The 17,930-nt window shown below is 45.3% G+C and overlaps 1 long non-coding RNA gene across 1 annotated transcript in view; it reads right to left on the reverse strand.

Annotated features, from left to right (window-relative positions):
* Positions 1 to 2,522: 2,522 nt before the first annotated feature.
* Positions 2,523 to 17,930, reverse strand: part of LOC139683007 (uncharacterized) — a 30,279-nt gene continuing 14,871 nt past the window's right edge. The window contains exon 4 of the long non-coding RNA XR_011699710.1: positions 2,523 to 2,736. This is a non-coding gene — a long non-coding RNA (uncharacterized lncRNA). The remainder of the gene's footprint in view (positions 2,737 to 17,930) is intronic.

A 17,930-nucleotide genomic window follows, 5' to 3' on the forward strand; every position in this document is an offset into this window, starting at 1 on the left:
ATTCTGGGTTTTATATAGCTTAGAGCTAAGCTTAGAGCAATTATTAGTGGTTTGTTCATTTATTTTAAATTCAATTTCACTTTGTCTAAATTGAATTTTTACTTTTAAATTTTCTAGCAAGTCTCTACCCAGTAAGGACTTAGGTGAATTTGGTAAATATAGAAACTGATGTATTTTCATTTGTTTTCTAATTTTATATCTGAGGGGTTTTAGAAAATAAGCTTTTTCTGATTGGCCAGTGGCTAAGAACAAATTTCTCAATTTTAGGTACCAGTTCATGATTTAAAAACAGGAAAAGTAGCCCCAGTGTTGATTAAAAGTCTAGTTTTTCCTCCCTCCCCTAGCTCAATTTTTAATCAGTGGGTCTGCTAGGGAAAGACCAACTGATCTCTGTCACTCAGTGTTCTGGTACGCAATAACAGCTTCTTCTTGGGTTTAGCATTTGTCAGGGCAGTTTTGCTTCCAGTGTTCTTCCTTTTTGCAGTAAGCACATTGATTTCGCCTTAATCTTGTTTGCTGATTTGGCAGACATTTTCTTTCACACGGTGCTTGGCTTCTTCCATGACCCTTGGAACTCTGTCTTTGACTTTGTGCACTCTGGGTTACAGCAGCTACTATTGCATTAGTTAGTCCTTTGTTTTCTTTTTCTTTATACCTATTTCTGTATGCTACCCATGCTTTATCTAACAATCTATCCAGATTGCTACACTCTGGTCCTGTCACTTTTTGCAACTCTATCCTAATATCATCCCAGGACTGATCGATAAACAAAGGAATTAACAGTATTTTCCCCTGCTCTGTTTCAGGGTCTAAAGTTGTATATTTGCATGCAGCCTCTCTCAACCTATTTAAAAAGTCTGTTGGAGACTCTTCTCTGTCTTGCTTTACTTCATATAATTTTGATGAATATGTTGCTTTTGGGATACAACTTTGATATTTTGGCTTATTTTTCTGTTCTTTTTCTAATGCTAGCATCAAAGGGTCTTGTGAGGGAGTATTTATACCACAACTTTGCTGCCACTCAGGCTTATTATGCAGGGTGAAGAACATATCAGCATACATTATTTCATCCCATTTCTTTTCTTTCTTAAGGAAAAGCATAAGCTGTAAGAGGGTATTATAACGTACAGAACCCTCGGGTGGCCATTTTTCTTCATTGTCTAAGGTGTACAGAGGCCACAAATTTTTACAGTATTTAATGGGGGTCCTTTTATCTAGATTTTTGCCTGGGGCCCCTCCCAGGTCTTTCCAGTGTTTTAATATACATCTCATGGGAGTTTTAGTATTTATTTCTTCACTTACATTGGCTCCCATTGTAGAGACAAATTATTTCTCTTTGAATTTAAATTCTTAATGTGGTTTTTAGTTTTTTAAAATCAGAAATAACTTTTGTCTACCACACCAGTAAGATCTGTCCTAGCTATATGCCTTTTTGATTCTACAAGTCACTGTAAAGCTTTTGTATGGCTATATATAGCGAACTTGTATTACCATAAAAATCCACAAGATGTCTCCCTATGCTCAGATTATAACAAGTCTGTATGTATTTGAAAAAATGCCAATCTTCGTGTTCTTACACAAAAATATTCAGCCCACTTGACTTCTAGTGTTTGATTAGAGAGACAATGAATATACCATAACGTCTGACTTAAAAATATTTCTGGTCTGCCTCTCGGTCCAAGAATATATCTATTACAATGGTTACATCTCGCAATTACGTACAGCGAACAATCACAGAGTGGACAGATTTTTATTTGTGGTCTTAAAAGGTGAGGTTTGTTCACAGTTAATTTCTCAGTATCACCACCCATTAATTTTTATCATAACCCACGTTAATCAAGTGCCACCCGCTATCTGGATTAAAATGCCACTTCAGCTGTATTTAACTCATTTTGTATAGTAATTTTTCATCAATCTTTTCTTAACAATTCTGCTACCCGGTGTATATAGATTTCTAATTCACACTCAATTCTGGCTCTCTGTCTTTTCCAAGTTCAGTTCATACTCAGCTATTGACTCAACTTCTTCGTTAGAAGTAGAAATTTCACAATCAATTCATTTTTTTTTAAACAGAGTTCTACTGAGCTTTCTTGAGCTCCTAGAATGGCAGGTAAGAGGTTTGTTTTTTTTTCTTTTTCACTCACTCAGTTAAACTAAGTTTCTCTCATTCATCTGTCAAACACTAAATTGCTGTGACAGCTCGTTTACAGCAGACAAAGCAACAGATATGCAGCAGGCAACACATTATCACCAAGACAGGACAGAACACAGAGCAGCAGCAGTTTACACAGAAGTGCTTCAACACAGAGTAACAGGAGGCAAGTAACCTCTACAACCGGAGAAAACACTGTATTCCCTAATACAGGAGGAAATGTATCCCTCTTAATACAGGCAACAGCAGGAAAATACCGTATTCCCTCTAATATATGGTACTTTACATACCAGACTTTGGAAAAACATCTTTTTCCTTTATCCCCTACGAAGAGCCGTCACTCTCTCAATTTATAGGTTAACAGATTATACAGACCAGAACAGAAAAGAATAAATACCTTTTTAAGTACAGATGGCCGTGTCCATTGCCACTTAAGATCCAAGTGGGAAAGGGGAGCCTTACCAAGCAAAATCTGCCTGCGGGTCCAGAGGGTCCTGCTGTCCTGCTTGTCTCTGGAGCTTCAGCGATGGAGAGGTCCCAATCTGGTGGTGCCAAATGATGCCGAGAAAAGGCCAGAATGAATACTGCTAAGAGAAAAGTTTTATCTATTAGCAGAAGGTATTTATTCGCTGCACAGGGGAAGTGAAGCAGTTAATACTGCTGAAGGCTCACTTCCAAATTTTGGTAGGGATTCAGGGGATTTTATACAGTGTTAGTATGGGGTGACAACACTTTACATGCATATTCATAACAGGTGGAGTTTGGGCAGAGTTAGAGGAGGAGTTTTGCTAGAATCTTCTTTTAGGGGACATATCTAGGGGTCGTTCTGGTCTTCGGCCTCTCCTGGTGGTCTTCTTACTCATCTTCCTCGTTTTGAACTTTTCAACTTTCTTTGTTCACTTGACTCATGGTGCTTGACATTAGGGAGTTCTTCTGATTCATGTTCTCCTAAGTGAACATCTTATCAATCTATGACTATAAGGATGTTTAAAGTACATTCCTGACATTAATCTTTAGGATAGAACAAGCTATCTGGTATTTACATAGTGCTGGTGGTACAAGGCACAGTTCTTAACATGGAATGTGAGTTTTACAGCATCTCAGTTAACTCTTTAAAGTCAAATGCCTGTTTCAGTAGAACAGATTCCCATGCAGCCCGTGGTGCAGACCATGGTGAAGCAGGCTGTCCTCCTGCAGCCCATAGAGGTCCATGGTGGAGCAGAGATCCACCTGCAGCCTGTGAAGGAGACCCACGCCAGAGCAGATGGATTCCCAAAGGAGGGTATGACCCCATGGGAAGCCTGCACTGGAGCAGGCTCCTGGCAGGACCTGTGGCCCCATGGAAGGGACCCATGAAGAAGCAGTTTGTGAAGAACTCCAGCCCATGAGAAGGGCTTCTATTCGAGTTTGTCTGGGACTGTCTCCCAAGGGAGGGACCCCACGCTGGAACAAGGGAAGAGCGTGAGGAGTGCTCCCCCTGAGGAGATGTCTCAGTTAGAGACAATTTTGAGGGGTGGAGACCTCGGATGGAAGTCTCCTTCCTCCAATTCAATACCCCCGGTTCTCTCCAATACAGAAAAAGAGAGAGAGAGAGAGATCAAATATGCCCTGATGAAAATGGAAAAAAGAAATAACTCTTTACCAAGAAGAATGCTAAACAACAATACTGATAAAACTGAGTTAAGCTGACTAGAAAAAAATTCCAAGCTCTTGCCCACTGGACCAAAACAAGATGGTGGTCAGGCTCCCCCTGCCCGTTAAAACCTGGAAGGAATGGTTTGGAGGGTCAGTGCTAGAGTGAGGCTGCAGTGCCAGCACAGGCAGTTGGAGCAGGGCTGCAGCCCCCCAGGCAACTGGAAGGACCCACAAGACATCTGCTGGATCCAGCAATGAGACCTGGTAGTTATAGTCCCAATCTGCTGAAATGGTAGTAGAAGCCCCAGGTGGTAGAAGTCCCATGGAGTGAGGGAAGGACACCATCAATCTGCCAAGTGAAGCCTGAGTGTGGTCTTTTATTGGGCTCGGGGTAGGTGGGAACGTCTCTGGTACCTCCCCTGGGGCAAGGAGTTCTTCACTGGATGATTAATACTGGATCACTGGTCATTTCAAGAGTCTTTGACACCTTCTAAGATATTACAGCTGCCTGTTATGTCAGCACAGGTGCATCCATTATGGCCATCAGCAGAGATGAATATCTTCAAGTCATGTGTGTGAATTGTCCTGATGCCTCCCCAAGGGGAGTTATCACAGATGCGTCATTTGTGTAAGGACAAAGAAACAACACCCAGCTTGTAGTCTGAGGTCACGGGTGTGCACACCCTTAACACCTGCATTGTCTGAGTCATCAGCATTCCAGTCTTTCACACTTGTAGATACATGCTTCTCCTAGGATAATAGTACCACCCTTATCTTAAGCCCCTCCCCATGGTCTAAAGTGGTAGGCATATTTGGGGAAAAGAGAAAAAAAAAGGTGGATACCTGTGGTGGTCTGTAGTAAGAGGCTTAATCCAATTGCCGGCAAATGCTACTTTATTGTATATGTATGTATGTATGGCCAAACTTCGCGAACGAAGATTTGGGAAGGGCTGTCCCCACGTGTGCGTGCCCTTCCAGCCTGCGCAGTGGATTTTAGGCGAGGCTCAGCGTGCGCAGAACTGGCCCCACCGTTTGAGTCCTGAGGTTCATCTGCCACGGCCGAGCGAGCTTGGACAGTGCCAGTGAAGTCCTCAGGACTAGAACCTACAGCACCCGGCATTTCCCAGGAGGTCTCCCATCCAAGTACTAATCCGGGGCTGATCCTGCTTAGCTTCCAAGATCTGACGGGATCGGATGTCAGGGAGGCATTTAACTGCCCGCTACTTTATTAACAATTAAATAAACTACAAACAAACTCAGAGGGTTAAAAGTTTCCAGAAACCTCAGGGGCTCAGGCAGGCTAAGCCCCCAAGCCACAAGCAACAAGCAGCAAACATCCCACAACAGGCAGCAGCAGCAGCAACAGCAACCTCCCTTAACAGAAGGCTTAACTCCTTATAGTCTTTTTCTCTGTCCACATGCACATGTATCACTTTTAATTGGCTAAAAGTCTTTGTTCACGCGACTTGACTCTAGTCCTGATAGGTGGCTGATATCTCTCTCTGTGCTGGCAGTTCTCAAGCTTATAACATATCTTGTTATTTTCTGCAGGTGTTCTTCCTCCTCTGGTTTCTCATGCCATAATTAAATCCACACAAGGCCAAGGCTGCCCGCAGCCCAGACTTCATCCTCAGATACCAGATACCAGAGTTTTTGTTTAACCCAGGACAGGAGGAAGGAGAGGCAGAAACAATGTGTGATGAACTGACCACAACTCTCATTCCCCATCACTTTAACAGCAGAAGGTAGAGAAGTCAGAAGAAAAGTTAAGCCCATGAAGAAGGGAGGGGTGAGCGGAAGGTGGTTTTAAGATTTTTTTTTAATTTCTCATTATCCAATTTTCCCTAAGTCGAGCCTGTTTTGCCCATGACAGTAATCAGTGAGTGATCTCTCCCTGTCCTTATCTCCACCTAGGAGACTTTTATTATGTTTTTCCTCCCCTGTCCAGCTGAGGAGGGGAGTGATAGAGCGGCTTTGATGGGCACCTGGTATTAATCCACCACTGTTATTCAGCTTTGAACAACTCAAGCAATATAACTTAGTCAATCGTAGCAGCATGGTCTTGAAAGCACATCTGTTGAAATACAAAGGTATTAACCCTCAAGACTTTTGTACTGAAAAAGCCTTGAATAATGAAAAAATCTTACTAAATGAGAAAAAAAAGACAAGTAGACAAGGTGTTACATGAACAAACAATAGCTTTCTACAGAGAAATAGTGAATCCAGTAGAACTAATAATAAAACTGACTGGTTCTACTTAGGTATCAGAAAATCAGTCGGCCAGTTTTCAACATTTCATTTTAGTAGCATGAATATGTAAATCAAACATTATAATAAATTAATATGTATTTTAAGATGTCGCAATCACATATTGAAACTGTATAAATTCACCTGCTTTGACATTATTGCTTGGAAGTGATTCTGGGTGGCATGAGCCCCTTACTTCCCTGCACAGACATAAATACCTTGCTGCTAATTGACCAAAACCTCTCTTAGCAGTTCTTTATATCTGAGCTTTTTCAGCTTCAGGTCCAATGTAGTCAATTTGCCAGGCCTCACCATATCAGAAACCCAGCCACTGCCCTTTATTCCAAGGAGATTTTACTCACATGGCTCACTTGATAACACTTTTTTCCTTTGTTGGTTGTAGTAGTTTACCTTGGCAAAATGTCCCCAAGGGAAAAGGAGGGGAAAAAAACCCAAACCAAACCAAAACAAAAACCCTGAAAACTGAAACTTAAAATGTAAAGGTTTATATATTTACACTGAAAAGGGAAAATTAAAAGCAAAATGCAATATAACACATCAACACAAAAGTGAGTGATAACAAACAATTCCTCCACCTTCAGCCGGCCACCCAATAAGGCAGATTCCACTATTCTGGACCCATAAAACACCCCAAGATACCTCCCAGGAGATACCTGTTATAAATGACCACCCAGAATGACCAAGTCACTCAGCAAAAGGGTAGTTTTAATTGTACAGGTAACGAAAATCACAGAGTAAAACAGCGCTGGGTGCACCGCAGAGTCACCGCTCTGTCAGTAGCACACCATTAGAGCTTGCAGGTTCCCTTTTTATACATTCAAAGCAGGTTTATTTTTAATCAGTTCCGATAAATGATTTTCTTCTTTCTCCGCCTTGAGATCTTTTCATCTGATTCTGCGTGTTGCTTCTCGGTGGTCATGGGGGCTGGGGTCTTCTTGAGGAGGATTGTCATCTGTAATGGTTTGACCCATGGCTTCCTCAGTAACCATTGTATCTAAGGAAGTTACAAGTATTCCACACGTGTCTTCCACGTAGCAGTGGGGGAGTGGTGTTGTGCTTGCTTCCCTTCCTTGGCTGAGGAGCTGGAGGGAGGTGGTTGAAGCCTGGTCCCTCCGGTGCCTGGTGGTTCTCCTGTCCTGGGTGAGATTGTTTCATTCTTGTTCCCCTTCCTTGAGGTTTTTAATTGTGTTTCTTTTGATTCATTCGGTTTCTTTGGGTTGGGTTGGTGTCTTCCCTATTTCCCAGCTAATCAATCCCCTTTTCTCCCTTCCCCTCTCCCCTGGGAGGTGGGATCCTATGTGCTGTGTATACAGTGTGGTTTGTAAATGTTAGTAAATATAATTTATTCTTTTTATTCAGTTCAGTTTCTTTAGAGTGCGTTTCTTTTCAGGTTTTTTTTCCCTTTCCTTTGCTGGGAAGGTTCTGGGAGGGGGAAGGGGGGGGGCCAGTCCAGGGTTGGCAACAGCTAGGCCAAACCTGCGACATTATTTGGAGGTTCCACCGAGATACTGACCTTGAGTTGTTTTGTAAATAATTCTCTGTTTAGAGAACAGTGGCCGGGAGAACTGCCAACTGAAGTGGTATTATCAAAAGAGTATCTTGTTGATATAAACAAGGTTTTTGTTTGGGAACAGAGGACTCAGGCATAAGGTAAACAATAGAAAGAATGGTTTTCACCCTTTTTAGCAAATACCTGAGAGATACCAGAGGAGGTCAGTCCAACCATGCTGGCATGGCCTGGCAGCCTCTTGTAGTGAAAGGCCTCCTGTTAAGTGTCTTTCTATTCTTTTACATACTGATGGTGCTAATGCTTACTCCCACTCTGAGAGGTCTCCTAGGGACATACCTAGGTCTGCCTGATAATTGTCATCCATGTAAGGCCCTCCTGAATCTTGACATTAAAGGTCTGTTAAATTATGACATTAATGGACTATTGAGAGAGATCCCTACTGTTACAATTGGTCCCAGTTATTACCTAAATTGTGTTGTGACAGCACTAGTGTTTATGAAGGTAATGAAACTGTTGTATAAGATTGGAAGAATGCTGGCACTTTGTTGCTTCCCTTGTTTCAGACCTAAGAAAGGCTATGCCTCTGGGGGACTCGCTGGAACTTTGGAAGGGGCTTTGGACAGGCCAGTCCCTGGGTGGGATGGGCCTTGGTCGGATCTCGGTAAAGTGCTAGGGCGTATCTCACCCTCCGCTCTTTGGAAGTTCACGCCAGAAGAAGTGTGTGACTCTGCTGAGGTGGCCCGCTGTTTATCAGAAGAGTGTTTTTCCTATGAGGACCCGTATACGCGAGTCTCTGCTTTGTGTTGGGGCTTGGCTAGTGCTTATCGATGTGCCATAGACTACTGTCAATGGCTTGAGGACAGGATAGAATATGGAGATATGCCATCCGAGACCTGTGCAGTCCCCGTTCAGGCTACCGAAAGTGAAGTCCAAACACAGCATGAGGTCGATGTTGTTTCTGTAGAGACCCAAACTCAAGCAGCTGAAACTAATACAGCCTCCGTCCGATCTGTAGAAACCCAAACTCAAGCTGCAGACCCGGACATGGCTACCTCCGCTGTCCCTGCTAAAACTACAGTTGAGACTCAGACTCAAACAGAGGCCAACAAAGCCCCCATTCACTCTGTAGGGACCCAAACTCAAGTTTCAGCCTCTGTTTGCTCAGTAGAAACCCAAACTCAGGTTTCAAATCTGGACAAGGCCATTTCTGCTGTCCCTTCTACAACCACGGCTGAAACCCAGACGCAAGCTGAAGCTAATACAGCTTCCAGTTGTTCCGTAGAAATTCAGACTCAAGCCGTAGATCTGGAGGTTGCCATCTCTATTAAGCCTGCTAAGACCACAGTTGAAGCTCAGACTCAGGCCGACGTCGATACAGTTTCTATTCGCTCTGTGGAAACTCAGACTGAAGCTGCAGATCTGGAAGTGGCCATTCCTACTAAACCTACCAAGACCACAGTTGAAGCTCAAAGTCAAGCCGACGCGGATACAGTTCCTATTCGCTCTGTGGGAACTCAAACTGAAGTTATGGACCGGAAGATTATCATTGCCCCCATAAAGAAGAAAACAACGAGGACAAAGGAGACTACAAAACCCATAGAGCCACCTCCGCAATTGGAACAAGAAGAAGAAGAAGAGGAACAAGAAGAAGAAGAAAAAGAAGAAGAAGAAGAAGTAGACGAAGAAGCAGCTGCGAGAGAGGAAGAAACTACTGTGACGATGGAAGGAGCGACGGCACAAGAGGAAAGAATAGTCACAGTAGAAGAGGGAGCAGCCGCCAGAGAGGGAGGAGTGGTCACAAGGGATGGGGCACACCTAATGGGACTGGGGGCACGTCCAAAAGAGACCAGAGGCATGCCTGGAGAAAGGAAAGGGACGGTGCGAGCATCCTGGGATAGAATAACATTCGACGATTGGTGCTCTGACTACACACGCAAGTACCCAGTGGAGGAAGAGAGGAGGTCAACGCGTTTCCGTCAGCCTGAGGAAGGACCGTTTCAGCCTCTCCAAAGGCAACCCTCCCTTGGAAGTATGATTCCGCCTCCCCATACTAGACCTACATTTGAGGGAATAGATGACCGGGGAAGGCCCTTACCCCGGCCTTCCAAGGACTATGTGCTACCTCCATTCATCAGACCTGATGAACAACGCAGGAGCTCCCTTTCACGGGGTGCACGAGCTAGGAGTCTGTCCCCACGGCTCGAACGAAGTAGAAGTCTCTCTCCGCAGCGTGGGCGACGTAGGAGCCCATCCTCCCGGAGTGAACACCATAGAAGCTCATCTTCACGGCCTGAACAATCCCCATCTTCGCGTGAGAGGGTCAGAAAGGAAGTGAGAGAGGTTCCACGAAGGAGTGGAAGAGTAAAAACACAGGTAGAGAGAATAGTATGTGGAAGAGATGGACAGGAAATAATGAGGGAAAGTGAAATTATACGATCATTGACCCCAAAGGAGATTCGAGATATACGAAGGGATTACAGTCGGTGGCCCGATGAACGCATCCTCACCTGGCTGGTGCGATGTTGGGACCAGGGGGCCAGTAGTCATGTGCTGGAAGGTCATGAAGCACAACAATTGGGATCTCTTGCCCGAGACCATGAAATAGAACAGGAAATGGGACAGGGGGAGATGGCATCCAGTCTCTGGACCCGAATCCTCCGTGCCGTGAGGGCAAGATACCCATTTAAAGAGTATTTGGTGAGTGCTCCGAGAGAGTGGAATACTGCAGAAGAAGGCATCCAGTATCTGCGGGAACTGGCCATGCTGGAGATTATATACTCCGATCCAAATTACTATGACATCTTGGTCCCAGAGAAGATGCCATGCACACAGCCGATGTGGGATAAGGTGATGAATGGGGCCCCTAAGTCTTATATGCCATGTCTGATATCTGCATACCCTCTAAGTATGGATGAGAATGAGATACACGTTGACAGAATGTGTCACTGGATACGGAGAATATCGGAAACCATGAGGGTCCCCTCTAACCACCAGCATTCTTCCCTCTACAGTGGGGAAAGGGTAGGGAGGAATGCTAGATGCTCTGTGTATGAAGAAGAACCTAGAGGCAAAGGTTCTAGAGGTTGCAAAGAAAGGTCTCATTCTCATTCTCATTCAAGTTCCTGTTCTCGTTCTCGGTCCCGTTCCCGTTCTTGGTCACCTCATGCAGCACGAGGGAGAACTGGAGGCCACCAGAGGAATACTAGACGCTCTGTGTATGAAGAAGAACCTAGACGCAGACGTTCTAGAGGTCGCAAAGAAAGGTCTCATTCTTATTCTCGTTCCAGTTCTCGTTCTCATTCCCGTTCCCGTTCTCGGTCATCTCATGCAGCATGAGAGAAAACTGGAAGCCTCAGGAGTAAGACACAAAGTGAGCGTGGTTTCTTGTGGGCCCTTCTGCGCGAATTAGGGGAAAACATGAAAAAATGGCACGGTGAACCCACCTCCAAACTTAGAGCCCGAGTGCAAGAATTAAAACGGAAAGTAGCTGGCAAGAAAGCTGTCCACATAGTTGAGGCAAAGAGCCCAGAAAAGAAACATCGATCTCCGAGACGCAAAAGAAACAACTCCCCCCATGCTGATGAAGGAGCCTCTGACAGAGCATCGCACACGTCAGATGGAGAATGCTCCGACCAGGAACAACAATAGAGGGGCCCTGCCTCCTGCCAGGAGGAGGAGAGGGACGAGGATGATAATCGGGTCTATTGGGCTGTGTGGGTTCGATGGCCTGGCACATCGGATCCTCAGAAATATCGAGCTTTGGTAGATACTGGTGCCCAATGTACATTAATGCCATCAGAACATGAGAGTACAGAGACTGTGTCTATTTCTGGAGTAACCGGAGGGTCTCAGGACCTGTCGGTGGTAGAGGCTGACATGAGCCTAACAGGAGACCAATGGGAAAAGCATTCCATTGTGACAGGACCAGAAGCCCCTAGCATCCTTGGTATGGACTATTTAAAAAGAGGACACTTTAAGGACCCGAAGGGGTACCGGTGGGCTTTTGGTGTAGCTACAGTGATTGAAGGAGAGTCCAAACAGTTGTCTGCTCTTCCTGGTCTCTCAGAAGACCCTTCTGTTGTGGGATTACTCCAAGTCAAAGATCAAGAAGTACCGATGGCCACTGCAACTGTACATAGGCGGCAGTATCGTACAAACCGAGATGCTGTGATTCCCATCCATAAAATGATCAGGAAGCTGGAGAGCCAAGGGGTGGTCAGCAGAACACACTCACCCTTCAACAGCCCTATCTGGCCTGTACGTAAATCAGATGGAGAATGGAGATTGACTGTGGACTATCGTGGCCTGAATGAAGTTACGCCATCGCTGAGTGCTGCTGTGCCAGATATGTTGGAGCTCCAGTATGAGTTGGAGTCCAAAGCAGCAAAGTGGTATGCCACTATTGACATTGCTAATGCATTCTTCTCCATTCCTCTGGCACCAGAGTGCAGGCCACAGTTTGCTTTCACCTGGAGGGGCGTGCAGTACACCTGGAACCGATTGCCCCAGGGGTGGAAACACAGTCCAACCATTTGTCATGGGCTGATCCAGGCCACATTGGAGAAGGGTGAGGCCCCAGAACACATCCAGTATATTGATGATGTCATTGTATGGGGAGACACAGCAGAAGAAGTCTTTGAAAAAGGACGAAAGATTATCCAGATTCTCCTCAAAGCTGGTTTTGCCATCAAAAAGAGCAAGGTCAAGGGACCTGCCAGAGAGATTCAGTTCCTTGGGGTGAAATGGCAAGATGGACGTCGCCAGATTCCAACCGACGTCATCAATAAGATTGTAGCAATGGCTCCACCGACTAACAAGAAAGAGACCCAAGCGTTTCTGGGAGCCATAGGCTTCTGGCGAATGCACATCCCAGAGTACAGCCAGATTGTGAGCCCTCTCTATTTTGTGACCCGTAAAAAGAACATTTTCCAATGGGGTCCTGAACAACAACAGGCTTTCAAGCAGATCAAGCAAGAAATCGCACATGCCGTGGCTCTTGGACCAGTCAGGACGGGACCAGATGTGAAGAATGTACTTTATTCCACAGCTGGAGATAAAGGTCCCTCCTGGAGCCTCTGGCAAAAGGTGCCTGGTGAGACACGAGGGCGACCACTTGGTTTCTGGAGCCGAAGCTACAAAGGCTCTGAGGCCAATTACACCCCTATGGAGAAGGAAATCCTAGCGGCATATGAAGGCATACGAGCAGCCTCAGAGGTAATTGGTACTGAAGCCCAGCTTTTCCTGGCACCTCGACTACCAGTGTTAAGCTGGATGTTCAAAGGAAAAGTGCCCCCTACACACCATGCCACCGATGCCACGTGGAGCAAGTGGATTGCTTTGATTACACAACGTGTTCGAATTGGGAGCTCGAATCGCCCTGGAATTCTAGAAATTATAACCAATTGGCCTGAAGGTGGGAACTTCAGCCTGGCAGATGAAGAAGAGGAAGAGTCAGTGAGTCGAGCTGAAGAAGCTCCACCATATAATCAGCTGCCAGATGAAGAGACGCGCTACGCCCTTTTCACTGATGGTTCTTGCCGTATCGTAGGGAGGAGCCGGAAGTGGAGAGCAGCTGTGTGGAATCCCACCCAACGGGTGGCAGAAGCCACTGAGGGGAAAGGCGAATCGAGTCAGTTCGCAGAACTCAAAGCTGTCCAATTAGCCCTGGACATCGCAGAAAGAGAAGGATGGCCAAGGCTCTACTTGTACACCGACTCATGGATGATAACAAATGCTCTCTGGGGATGGCTAGACTGGTGGGAGAAGATGAATTGGAGGCGTAGAGGGAAGCCCATCTGGGCTGCAGATCTGTGGCAAGACATTGCTGCCAGAGTAAAGAAATTGAACGTGAGAGTCCGCCATGTAGATGCCCATGTGCCCAAAAGTCGAGCTAACGAGGAACAAGATAATAACAGAGAGGCAGACCGAGCTGCACAGATTGAGGTGTCACAAGTAGACCTCGATTGGCAGCAAAAGGGAGAATTGTTCCTAGCTCAATGGGCCCATGATGCTTCAGGCCATCAAGGCCGGGACGCAACCTATAAATGGGCACGAGACCGAGGGGTGGATTTAACCATGGACACTATTTCCCAGGTTATCCGCGATTGTGAAACCTGTGCTGCCATTAAGCAGGCAAAAAGGTTGAAGCCCCTTTGGTATGGTGGACGCTGGGACAAGTATAAACACGGAGAGGCCTGGCAGGTTGACTACATCACATTGCCACAGACTAGCCAAGGTAAGCGCTATGTGCTTACCATGGTGGAAGCGACCACCGGATGGTTAGAGACATATTCAGTACCACATGCAACAGCCCGGAATACTATCTTGGGCCTTGAGAAACAGGTCCTGTGGAGGCATGGCACTCCAGATCGCATTGAGTCAGATAATGGGACTCATTTCAAGAACAATCTAGTGGCCACTTGGGCACGGGAGCATGGTATCGAATGGGTATATCACATTCCATATCATGCACCTGCTGCTGGAAAGGTTGAAAGGTGCAATGGACTGTTAAAAACAACTCTGAAGGCACTAGGTGGAGGAACCTTCAAGAACTGGGATAAGCATTTAGCCAAGGCCACCTGGTTGGTTAACACCAGAGGCTCTGTCAATCGAGCTGGTCCTGCCCAAGCAGAATCCCTCCACACGGTAGATGGAGACAAAGTTCCAGCGATTCACTTGAGAGGCATGTTAGGGAAATCTGTCTGGATTACCCCTCCCTCGGGCCAAGACAAACCCATTTGTGGGATTGTTTTTGCCCAAGGGTCCGGAAACACCTGGTGGGTAATGAGGAAAGATGGTGAGATCCAGTGTGTGCCCCAAGGCAATCTAGCCTTGGGGAAGAACTAATGTTGTGCTTTGAGTTGTGTTTTGCAGGAAACCAGACACGAGATGAGAAAGACCCAAACAAAGCCGGTACTGGTATCCCATGATGTCCAACGATAAGGCAGCCCTAAACTGTGGACTAGGCCTCAACTTGGAACTGTGACTCTAACCAAAAGGCAATGGACTAAAGCTGAACTGATGCTGGTGTTGATCCTTGATGACAAGACATCTACCTTGAAGGACCGCATATGGACTATATATATATATATGTGTGTGGGATATAAGCAAATGCAATAATACAAATATTGCGTGGAAAGACCAGTGTGGAATAAGGGGTGGAGAATGTAATGGTTTGACCCATGGCTTCCTCAGTAACCATTGTATCTAAGGAAGTTACAAGTATTCCACACGTGTCTTCCACGTAGCAGTGGGGGAGTGGTGTTGTGCTTGCTTCCCTTTCTTGGCTGAGGAGCTGGAGGGAGGTGGTTGAAGCCTGGTCCCTCCGGTGCCTGGTGGTTCTCCTGTCCTGGGTGAGATTGTTTCATTCTTGTTCCCCTTCCTTGAGGTTTTTAATTGTGTTTCTTTTGATTCATTCGGTTTCTTTGGGTTGGGTTGGTGTCTTCCCTATTTCCCAGCTAATCAATCCCCTTTTCTCCCTTCCCCTCTCTCCTGGGAGGTGGGATCCTATGTGCTGTGTATACAGTGTGGTTTGTAAATGTTAGTAAATATAATTTATTCTTTTTATTCAGTTCAGTTTCTTTAGAGTGCGTTTCTTTTCAGGTTTTTTTTCCCTTTCCTTTGCTGGGAAGGTTCTGGGAGGGGGAAGGGGGGGGGCCAGTCCAGGGTTGGCAACAGCTAGGCCAAACCTGCGACATTATCTTAACTTAAAATTTAACTAGAGACAATCTTGTTAGGTAAGTCTTATCTGTTGTCTTGAGGTACTTCTTCCTTATCTTGATTGTGTTTACCTCTCTATTGTATTTAGGTATTCTCAGCTTATCTTTGGTCTGCACTGTATGTGTCTTACTTCAAAGGCTGCTTAGTTATTAACTTTAGTTCTTTTCTTTTTCTACTTTTTATACATTATTTGATAAGCTCATAGACATTCTGTTGCTAAATCTTTACTGCATCAAGCTACACAGAATGTCTTGTTATGTTCTTGGCACGAATTAAGTCTATATTTATCACATACCCGAACAGGAGAAAAGGGAAAAGCTAACAATAAAAATGTTTACTTCCCTGAGATAATGTAGCAGTAAGCGGTGGTGAGGCCTAATCATCCCAGAACAACATAGCACATTGTCGCAGGTTTGGCCTAGCTTCTTACCAAACCTGGACTGCCCTCTCCCTCCCCCTTGAGTCCCCGTAGCAAAGGAAAAAAAAACTGAAAAAAACTGAAAAGAGAAGAATTCAAAAGAAACTGAACTGAATTAAAAAGGAATTATATTTTCCTGACATTTGCAAACACATATATACAATGTGTACGCACCACGTGGGACCCCACCCCCAGGGAAAAGGGAGAAGGGAAAAAGGGGAAAAAAACAAACCAAACAACTTGTTAACCAGAAAAGAGGAAGAAACAAAACCAAACCTAAATAAATGAAACAGACAAATGCAATTAAAGGGGAACAAGCATGAAATGATCTCACCCACGTCCCAGGCCAGGAACACCACAAGAACAGAACAGACCATCCAGACTTTTCCCACACCTAGCTCCCCGGAAGAAGGAAAACTAAACTCCTCCTCTGTTACGTGGAAAACACGTGTGGAATACTTGTGATGTCTGCTTCCTTAGTTACACCTAGTTACTGAGGAAGCCATGGGTCAAAACCATTACACACATCCTCTTCGGACAGTGGCCATGAAGGAAGAGACCCAAGCACCTCCCTATACTCCCTTTTATACTTGAATTGACATCTCTTTGGTTGCTTAAGTCAGGTGATACCTGTTTCTTCATATCTACGTAGCACCTACCAAAGCCTACTAAACTAAGGCCTAACTAAAACTCAGGCCTAACTAGGCCAAGACTACCACATTGGTTTAAACTGTTTTCCTTTATACCTTTGTAATTATAGCTATTTCCTTCAGGAAATTGTTATTTTTACTTATATTTCTCCATTTTGCTCCTTCATTATTAGAGGGGGCAGGGAGAGGAAAAACAGAAGCAGAGTGATTTATGTGGAGTTCTAGTTCTGTGGTGGTTGTTCAAATCACCACATAGGGATAATTGGCAAATTTTAAAGCAAACATTCAATCAAAATAAAGCATTTCACAAGGCATTGACTCAGCAAACTCTAACCCATCCAACTTTAAGTTACCCAGATTTCGAGAAGAGGTAATTAGGAGAAGAAAAAGAGAGAGAGAGATAAGAGGGACACAGAAAGATTAATAATCATCACTTGAATTTCAGTGCGATCTCAGCAACTATAAAATTCAAATGGTGGACCGTGAATGTGCATCTTTGTCCTGTTGCTTTTATCTGCTTTAGTCTCTTGGGCCCCTTCCCCCAGGTGGGTTTTGTGGTGTGCCAGTGGCTAATAGCCATTCTGGTCTGGACTAGAAGCTCCACGGGTGGGGTGTGGAGCAGTGCACCATCCACCTTGGCAGAACTTGCCCTGCCCTCCTGCAAACACAGTCTAGTTGTTTTGAGCCAGTAGTCATTTTTTCCAGTCTCCCATACCACCCTGTGACTCAAAACCACTACCAGGACCAGAGCAATTGGACCTTCTATTTCTATAGTAGCAGAGGTGGGATCTTAACCTAGCAGAAAGAGGGAGAAAAAGGAGAGGAGAAAAGGGAAAGTATATGAGAAACCATACAGTGGACAATTGCTATTTCAATAATCAAAAACATCTTCTCTGGGGACACCCCCTTGTCACGGAGGAGAAGCTCGTGTGCCCTCATGAGGTTGTGTGCCATGCTGGCGGTGGTATGTGCCTCCAGTAGGGTCTCCCATGCCAGACAGGTCTCAATTGAAGGTCAGACAAAGTGTGTCCATAGGCAGGATGGGCTCGCTAGCCCTCTGGCAACCATCCTAGGAGAAGGACAACTCTAACTCCAAACCTGGGCAGATGGAGCTCGCTTAGCCCTGTAAGGCTATCCATCTAACAGAATGATACTCTAACTAAACCTATATGCTCAGGTATTTGCTGTCACCGTCCAAGCTTGCTAGGCCCTGGAAGATAAACCTTAGGAGTAAGGGGTGGGGCCAGTTCTACATAAAAAATCCATTGCGCAGCCTCGAAGGGTTCACTCACATTGCAAAGCCCTATAGCGACAGGTGAGGGTCGAAATGGCAGGTGATAAGAAGCACTGGAAGCCACAGACCTGTGGGGGGTTAACTCAGCAGGTCTGCGGACCCCCTAATGTTTGAGGAATTGATATGGAGCAGGTTAGAGTGTATTCTTGAATAAAAGCAGTTTGCAGTGCGCCCCTAAAGGGGAAGAAACCACCTGCAGAATGCAGGGGACCTTTTGACCAGTAGAATTCTTCCATGTATGTTTGCCTCAGCTGACTGACCAATTGTGGGATGACACAGTGTGG

The sequence above is a fragment of the Pithys albifrons genome, chromosome 26, assembly GCF_047495875.1.
Source record: "Pithys albifrons albifrons isolate INPA30051 chromosome 26, PitAlb_v1, whole genome shotgun sequence".
Lineage (NCBI taxonomy): Eukaryota > Metazoa > Chordata > Aves > Passeriformes > Thamnophilidae > Pithys > Pithys albifrons.